Source organism: Carassius auratus, chromosome 24 (genome assembly GCF_003368295.1).
Source record: "Carassius auratus strain Wakin chromosome 24, ASM336829v1, whole genome shotgun sequence".
Lineage (NCBI taxonomy): Eukaryota > Metazoa > Chordata > Actinopteri > Cypriniformes > Cyprinidae > Carassius > Carassius auratus.
Window position 1 is genome coordinate 8841110 of NC_039266.1, and position 10016 is coordinate 8851125.

The window sequence follows — 10016 nt, forward strand, 5'->3', positions numbered from 1 at the left end:
CAGTGTTTGCATCCCTGTTACCGGATTTGCGAAATAAAGTCTAAATGCAGTTTACCTTAAATGAACCTTAAATGAACACAAAAATTAAATAAATGTTTATTTATTTATTTGTTTGGCATAAATGTAACTGTTTTTCACATAGACCTGTTGGTTTGAAGCTATTACTAAATATGTTTCCTGTCTAAATATTTTGTCATTAAATGCAGTTCACAACTAAAAACAATGATCATTTAAACAGATTATTGCACTGTTCATTGTTGGATACAGTAGAAACGCTCAAGACCTCTGAGGTGGAACAGGCCAAAATCTCTATTTAAAGGAGGATAGGATTTCACTTTTCAATTGGGTATCCAGCTTATTTCATAGTTCTCACAACATAAAATATGAGAGTGTGCTTCAACAAATCATAAGGCGCCAAAATAACGATGTATTCATGGAAAGTGGCAGAATGAGACCGAGTAAATGTTACATAAAACAACAAAATAAAGACTGTTTCAGATTCATCATCCAAGCCACTGTCAGGGTGATAATTTCATCGAACCAGGTTTTATTCTTCTGGCCATAAGCAAATTATGACTTTAAAAAGTATTATGTACAATAATATGCGAAGGCTGAGTTCTCCCATGCTGAAGTGATCTACTATTTTAATAACATCCTAAAGAGATTCCACCCATTAAAATCACTCTACTGTGACTGTACAGATTTCCATTAAACATTTATTGATATCGAAGGCATATAAAAATAAATTAGTAAAAGGACTGGATTGTTTTACATATGGCACTGAATGCAGCGGGGAACAATTGATCACGATGAGTTAGAAATGAAAGGCAATTTCTTTCATGATGTTCTCCTAGTAGCCCAAGTTAATAGCAGGTCCACATTACTGGGACCAACTGAATTATACATCCAGTGGAATTTCTGGTGAAATAGCTCCATGGATGGTCTGAAATAGCTTGGCAGCTGAGCCCTTATGCAGCTGAAATTTCTCAGTGGGATATCTCCATTCTAAATAAGTCTGGTGGAGTCACCGTGTCTTCTCAGGAACTGTTTTTATTGCGACACTTACCAATATCCAGATGCCTACTGGGAAGCTTTGAGGTCATATTCCTTACCCTGTCATCTCCAAGAGAACCTCCTCTAGCAGGAACTCCCTTGGAAAAGGTGATGTCATCTGCAGGCCGTCTTCATGTTGACCCTGTGTGGCCCAGACAAATGAAAGCCATACGGTTCAGCTTTGGAGAGATACTGACTGCGCTGCTTTGAAATGCTGATTATGCAGAATGCTCACAGTCCCGCTGACTGAGTTTGTGCTCTACAAGAAGGTTTTGATCAGAGCGATGACCCTAGCAGCAGGGGAAAAGCCCCACTCAGCTAATCATTATACATCACAGAGACCCTGCCAAACACCCCTCAAGATTTAAAGAGCTTCAGATATTGGTGTATTTGGTTCAAGTACTCATGGTAACTTTTAAGGCTTGATTTAATTTTTGCAAACCGAGATTTAGACCAGTGGTCCTCAACTAGCTTTGCTTCAGGATCCAGAATTTACAATAAGTAGTGAGTCAAACACACTTGCAAAATAGCTTAACATACAAAATTCCTTAAAATTACTAGTCTCAAAAATGTATTCATATTTCCACAAACTGCACAAGCCTAACAACAGACAAGTTTATAAACATTTGTAATTTGAATGAAAATGTTTTTTTGGACCCCACATTCTTCAAAAAGAAGAATTTCATACAGGTTTGGAATGAATGTAGACTAAATGATGTAACTATCCCGTTAAGGACCCTTAGGTGTCATATTCCTTAACATCTAAACCAATTCTGAGACACCATCAACCCCAGAACAAGGTCAACATCACAGACCTCGTTCATCAACAAACCTTGATTAGAAATATCGGCAGTTGAGAAATGGTGTTGAGGAACCAGGTAGGAGGTGACATGGAGCGTCTTCCCCATTAAAAACAGCTGCGACCATACAGTGAGTCTGGATTAAAAGCCACGATGAGGAAGTGAGCTGTCACTCAATGCAAGACAAATGGTCATTGCGTGTCTGTATGTACGCAAGCATTCCCAACACGGTCAATACCAGCAGGTTGGGCACAAGAAGGTCAGGAATGGAACAAAAGAGTAAAAGAGGTTCCCCAATGTTTCTCACCCCATTCACTCTCTCTGGTTTCCTCAAGGGATGTCTGGAATCTGCCTCAAGGGAACGAAAGATCTGGCTGCATTACTCACCCCATGACCCCGTAACCTCAGTGCCTTAAAATGAGCAAGCGTCCTTTAAGAGAATGACTAATGACTCATAAAATATGGTCGTTCAGTTGTGATTTATAAGGAAGTGGTATTATTTGCGCTTCTTTTCCAACTAAAAAGGCCAGCCATAACCAACCAAAAGTGGTTATATGTCAAACTGGTTTCCCAGTCTAGTCAAACTGGTTTTCAGTTGAGAAGCCCGAAATCTCTCTGAAACTGTCAAATTTGACCAGCTTGACTTGGTGGTGTTATTGCCGAGACCAGCTCATTAGAGTCCTAGACCTGAGTAGGTTGAGTCCAAGCCAAGAGAATCAAAGTCAACATAGAGACTCTAAAGATTGTCTAAATAATTCACAAACTGAACATATGTACAACACATACTGTAACACAGTGTGCTCTGGTCCAGAAAAACCATTGCACATAATGGATCAGTAGTCAGGGGGGAGGTACCAAGTGTGACCCAAAAATTAAGAGGCCCAGATGGTTAAAGGGATTGCTCACCCCAAAGTAAAAACTCTGTCATTAATTATTCAACCTCATCTCGTTCCAAACCCATAAGACCTTCGTTCATCTTCAGAACACAAATTAAGATTTTTTTTTTATGAAATCTGAGAGCTCTGTAACCGTCCATAGACAACAACACAACTGCAATGTTTCCAGTCCCAAAAGTACCACTATGTATGTGCGTAAAACACCCTAGTGTGAGAACAAGTTGCTTGGAGCATTTGTTTTGTACCCACAGGCATTGATTAATTTTGGATTAGCTCAGAGTATGTTTGTAATAAAGGGAATTTTATTAATATTAATGAGAGATTGCTATAGTACACATTTACAGAATAAGAAACACATTTCTGGTTTGGTGTCAGTTAAAAGGGTCATATATATATATATATATATATATATATATATATATATATATATATATATATATATATATATATATATATATATATATATATATATATATATTTCCTGTATTTGTTATAATGAAATATTTATAAGGTTCAAAAACACATTATTTTCCACATACTGTACATTATTGTTGCTTTTTATGCCCCGTCTTTCCGAAATGCATCGATTTTTACAAAGCTCATCGTTCTAAAAAGCAAGATGTTCTCTGATTGGCCAGCTATCTAGTGTGTTGTAATTGGCTGAATACCTCAAGCGTGTGACAGAAATGTAACGCCCCTTACCATACTGTGAGGACGTGTCCCAGCATGATGAGACAAAAACAATAAAATCCATTATAAATAAGGCATTTGTTGCATCCAGTGGGGACATAATTACTGATTATAAAGACTTCTAGTATCTTTTTACGCATTGTGTTGCATTGCGTACCGTGCCGCATAAACATAAAACCATGTCTGCATTTGTGATCAGAGAAATGACAAACAACAAGTGCTACTCTACACTGCTCAGAACTCGCATTTGAATCAGAAGTGGCAAATTCTTTAAATATGTAAACGTACTTACAGACTGTGAGTCAGAAGCGCCAGACTGTACTTGCAAAGTTGGAATTGCCCCACTTTATAGAAACAACATTTGTGCCACAGACATCATAGTAGGCTGCTCTCCCAGTTTCAAGAAACATCCCTCTGTAAAATGCGCTGCACACATCTAAATATTCTTGAACATCTTTGTAAATAAAACTTAACCACTGATTTCTAGTTGTGTCCTGTTTTGGAAGGCTAAACAAAGTAGTTTCGCTTTCACAATAAAACTTACAGCTTCTCCCTTTGGGCGGCAGCAAAAGTGACAATTCTACTGCGAGAATCAAAGTTACGCCTTCTGTCTTTATGTGAACATTTGGGCGGTGTTATGCAAATATTCCCACACAGTAACGTAGACGTGGGTGCAAATTTAAGCAATTTAGGATGGTGTGGATGACTTGTGGAGGATCTTAACTTTTATAAAGAATATCTCTTTGAATTCGAGACTTAATTTGTTGCACAAACAGCTTGTAACAATCCAAAGAGAAAGGAAAACTTTAAATTGCATCATATGACTCCTTTAAGGGTTACTAAAGACTCACTGATGGGAGCTGTAGGGGGATGAGAAATGTTGAGAACACTGTTCTACTATTCTGTTCTTCCCCGACCTGACGTACTAATTAGATTTCTGCCTGAGGGCCAATCCATCATAATCGGTTGAGGCAGAGCAGATATAGAGATATTCAAGATCTATTCTGTTTGACTTGTGTTAGCCTGTAATAACTCATATCTTCAACTTTTATGTCAGCATTTTGCACTGAAGTTTTATCATTCCTACTTGCAAGAAGCTCACCTAACTCTAGAGCGCAACAGTCTGCCCAGGGCGCAGAAGACCAGTGGAAAAGTACAGACTCCAGAGAGCTGCATTCTAGGTCTAAGACTATTACATAACACACTGTTCGAACAATGACAGGTTCGAACAATGCCGTTCATAGTTTCCCTCAGATAACTGGCCTCAAAACAGTTACTTTGTGATGAACTGAATGTCACTTCTCTTTCTTCTTTCTTGCTTTTGTGCACATTTTGACATTTGTCATTGCTACTCTGTGTCCTTGTCAAAATCAAAATGCACCAAAGTGCTTTTGTAGCAGTTTGGCTTTTTTATTGTAGTGAATAATGGAAACTGTTGTAGTGTTGTAAATAACCAAAAACATTAATAAACTAAAATTTTCAACATCTGAGATGCTTTTTTTTTTTTTTTTTTTTTTTGTCTCTAATTACATATCTCATTCAAAACATAAAGCTATTTAACAATGGGTAGCAATGGGACAAAATTAGATGTTTTTATGCAATACATATATCAACCAATAGCAAGATATAACTCATTTTAATAGCTTTATTGTGGTTATAATTAGCTTGTAGCTTGAGAAGTGACCATTTAAAAGTAGTATCTATCTATCTATCTATCTATCTATCTATCTATCTATCTATCTATCTATCTATCTATCTATCTATCTATCTATCTATCTATCTCTCAATCCAGTTTTTACAGGAACAAGCTACTTTTTTACTGATGCATAGCAGAGTAAGTCAAAGAAATAGTGAATTTGTGTGCCACATTTATGTCTAATTGTGCTAATCATCCCTTTTGAATAGCTTTTTTGTAGTTAGCATGGTCTTATAGCTTGAATGTGCAAGTTTCAAAGTATGTAGATTGACATGACAGCAACTTTTCACCAATTGGTAACAATGTAATACAATAAAATATTTAAAATTATATGTTTTTGTACCACATATAAATCTCTAATAGTATATGATAATAAGGTATTCCCCATTTGAACAGCTTTAGTATAGTTAGCATTAGCATTTAGCTTGAGAAAGTGAAATTTTCAAAGTAGCATAACATGACAAGCAGCTGAGTTGAGATAAAATATCCTAGCTTGTACAGCAACAAGCTATTTTTTACTAATGTGTATCACTTTAAGGCGATAAAATTATATTTGTGACAAAACTAAATGTATCTATCTCTAAGTATGTTATTCCTCCAACAGGAAGATTCTGCTCTTTTAAATGAGCAGTTAGCATTAGCTTATATAAGAATCTACTGAGAGGAGTGCAATATCTAGTTGCAAAATCTAACCATTTCACCATTTGTAATGCTCTGCTTTGGTAATGCAGCAATTGTCATGGCAGATGCCCGAATCCACTATATTTTCATGAACAGTACTGTTTGTGCCATAAAATGTAGTTTTGAGAGTTTTTTTAGGAAATAATTTACTTGTTTAGACTTCAAATATGCGGTTTATTAATAAAGATAATGTGTATTTGAAAATATGACCGAATCACAGCCGTGCCAATATACAGCTATATTGCACTGATACTTTTGTGATAGTGCTCATATTTCATACAATAATAAGATATTGACAAAATGACATATACGGTAAGATAATGCACTGTAGTAAGATATTTTCCCTTTAAATAGCATTGTTGTAGTTATTATTAGCTTGTAGCTTGAGTTACAGTTTCAAGGTAGCTTTCCCAATACTGCACTGATGCAAAGTAAAAATGTGTTGCACAACTACAAGGATTGCAATAAAGTTTAGAGTCAAGAAAATTGTTAAAAACAAGGCAGTTTGAAGTAATGGACATGACAATGTTGATAAAACCATCGTTACTCAAACAAATGGGATTGAAAGCACACTTCTTGCCTTTGGCGTAGTCGGAGCCCGAGGCGTTTGTTTGGACAGCAGTGCACTGTGGGAGGGGACGGTCTGACTAATGAAGACTATTTAAACCAGATTTTGAGGTCTGTTCTTCATAACCTCCTGACATCACCTCATCTCCCTCAGTGCCACGTTTCAGAATAAAAGTGTTTGTAACATTATATTAGAAAATATGAAACGTTAAGGGAGTGCAATGTTGACTCCACCTATAGTTGAATCACATGTCAAGACATCTGCTAAATGAGTAATAGGATATGCTGTATTTGTAATAACTACTAATGCACGCAAATTTACAATCGCATTAAATGTGGGTTGTTTCACATACGGAACCTGACACTTTCTAAAGTAGAAAATAAGAAGAAGCAGCAGACTTAAGTCAAATTCCTTTAGATTTCCCTTGTGAGTGTGCTGCGCTCAGTTTAAAGGAGCCACACGTTGAGCGCATGTGTTTTGTCATGGTACTGTCTCATACCTCCTGTGGAGTGTTGAGGTGAAGGTCATGCTCTTGGAGGTCAAAGGTTAAATGAGAAACCATGCTGGAACAAGGTTTAAACTCAAGGACTAATAAAGATGGATTTTTTTTAATGTTTACCTTTATTTGAGCCGGTTTTAGTCATTGAAGCCCCCCGATAGCGCTTTAGACAACTCGAGTTGTGTGTGTATTTGCATCACGTCAGTTTGAAGAAGCAACAGAGCAGCAAGAATCTGTTGATTTTTTTACTCACTCTCATGTTGTTCCAAACCTGTCATATGGCCAAACAAACATACATATATATATATATATATATATATATATATATATATATATATATATATATATATACATTACATGGATCTTTAAATATCATACGCCTTATTTACATGTGAACATTACAGGGTTGCAGGAGGAATATTAAGTTCCCAGGATGGCTCCTAAATTCCTAGAAGCAAAGCCGAGCCACACAAATACTGCACATTCCAGGACATCGTGTTCAGAGGACAAGTTCTGCCAGCTTCCGGCATGTTTGTAGACGACACACGCCAGATCAAGGGCAGAAAACTAGATAGACTGACCCCTCCTTTCGACAACTCTAGAGGTCTAGGCCTTTCATCAGAGAGCTGCAGTGCAAACAATCCTGGATGTTATTCCTGTAGTTCTCAGTTTGACTCCCATTCTCTCAACCAGCAAATCTCGCTATCTTTCTCTTGTTTTTGGGTATGTTTGACAAATAAGTCCCAGTTCGGAGATTTATATGGCTCACAACATGCTTTTATAAAAAGGCATCTCAGAACAGAGACTTCCGGAGGAGCTTGTTTGCACTTTTTATAGTTTAGAGAGAAAAAGGAAACACTAAAACTTAGCCGCTCCGCTTTTGACTCTCTGATCATCGGCAGGAGGTTGCAAAAAACAGCCGAATGGCCGTTATTACCGCATTCAAAACACAGGCCACCAGATGTCTTTAGCCTTTAAAGGGTCACACTGTGTATTACATTGGAAAATGGCATGTAAGAGCCTACACTGGCCATTAGGAGGAATGCAGGAGGTGTCAGACTGCAGAGCGCAGAGGCTCAGAGTCTGTCATTTACTGCTGACTGAAGCCTACAGAAATGTGCCGGGAGCACAAACTACCACAAATATGCGATGAGGGTGTTTGTGTGTTCTGCAAAGCACAGCTTTTTATTTTTTTTTTGTAACCACTGGTGGGTTTTTTCTTTCTTTTTCTTTTTTTTTTTTTTTTTTGAATGAGGAAACCTGATCCCTTAAGCTATGTCTTATATTAAATTATTCAACATCTACAAATAGATCAAAATCATCGGCCCATTATTAATTCAGTGAATTTAAATGTAGTCAAATTGCATGTTGTACAGCAGACAGAGCATCTTTGCAGAGATATTTTTTGGATTTTGTAAAACTTCTCACGGATTTATGTGAAATGAATGGCACAAAAAAAACATCAGGACAATATTTGAAAGTATTTCATACATATATAAAACTATTAATAAAAATTATGATTAAGATATCTTTGCAGATATTGTTGCTTATAATGTTCAGTGAATGTCACAATTATTATTATTTTTCTTTTTCTGAATTCCCTCCATCGACTCAAAAAATATATTTTTAATTTCTGTAGTATTAAATCAATATATCAATCATTCTCCAAAGAGATATCAAGAGAAAGGGACATTTAAACTTTACAAGATTATTTTGTAATAGCAAAGTTCGCCATACATATCATGTTATGATGCGCATTCCTTATAAGTAATCAGCTATTGCTCCGAGCGTCTGGAATTGTGTTTTTCACACATGCAATGTTCTACCAACGATAAGCAATTCCGTTTACATACAGTTATACCCAAACCGATAGGAAGAGTATATATTACCTCTGTGGCCATTGCAAAAATAAATAAATAAATAATGTTTAATTGTGTTTCCACATTGCTTTCGGGTAGAAGCAATAAAGAATTTACATTGCACGTGAGGTAGGGTATAGCACACATTAATGCATCTCTCTTTAGTGTATAAAGTAGCATTCGTGTCTCTGACGTGTGGAAGCTATCAAATATAAGTGACAGTTGAAGCATGACCTCACCTTTGAAACTCATTTCCTTTCATATGTGAGCTGCAAAACAGATATTATTAAAGTTGCTGTGGTGATTCAATTTCTTGCTGATCCCACCTCCACCCAACCCCCAGCCTTCATTTTATCTTCTGAACAAATGCACAGAATATCTGGAGTTCCTTCACCAAGAATGCTTTCATTCACACGCTTCTAGATAAACGAATAGACAAGACCTCAGCTCCGTTTCAAAACCTACTGACTTGCCTATCTAGACAGCGTTTAAGGCAACACAGGTGAACTACAGATGAAAAGCTTGCTCCAAAAGATACACTGTAAAAAAGGATTTTTCTTTCAGAAGTTTTAAACACAGACAGCACATTCTACTTCAGATGTTCATGTGGCTAGAGGTATCGGAGTTGCTAAATGCAGTTTTATTTCATTTTTTCAGTAGGCAGTGAGGCAGCTGACTGTTTTGGAGCAGATCTTTTGATTTCCTTAGGGTTCATTCTTGGGTCTCTGGGTCTGTACATTTTCTTCCAGGCAGAAATTATGTCACTAATGCTGGGCCTATTTACAGGCCAAGCATGAGGGATTTTCCATCTTGGACTGGTGTTTCTATTAAAAATAGATACTGTCTTGGTTAAAGTGACGTCCGATGTGATGACTTCACAAAACCCCCCCATAGGAGCAGTGTGCCTAGAAATTCAGATTCTGTCATTATTTACTCACGCTTATATCATTATGAAACAAACTGATTTGAATTCTTCCATGGAACAAAAAAGATGTTTTGCAGAAAGTCCAAGTTGCTCTTTTAATAAAACATTTAAATACCCAAATTTATATATATATATATATATTATGTTTACATACATGTCAATACGACCATTAACTGACATCATAAAGCATGCAAATGTGTTAACTTCTTTAAATATTCTTTAAATATTATTTGTAATCCATAAAATAATAACCCTAATCTTATTATGAGCATGTTAAATCATAATATAATCCAACTACAAGTAATCTGAATACGTAAGATTACATGTAATCAGTTGCTACCAGCACTGC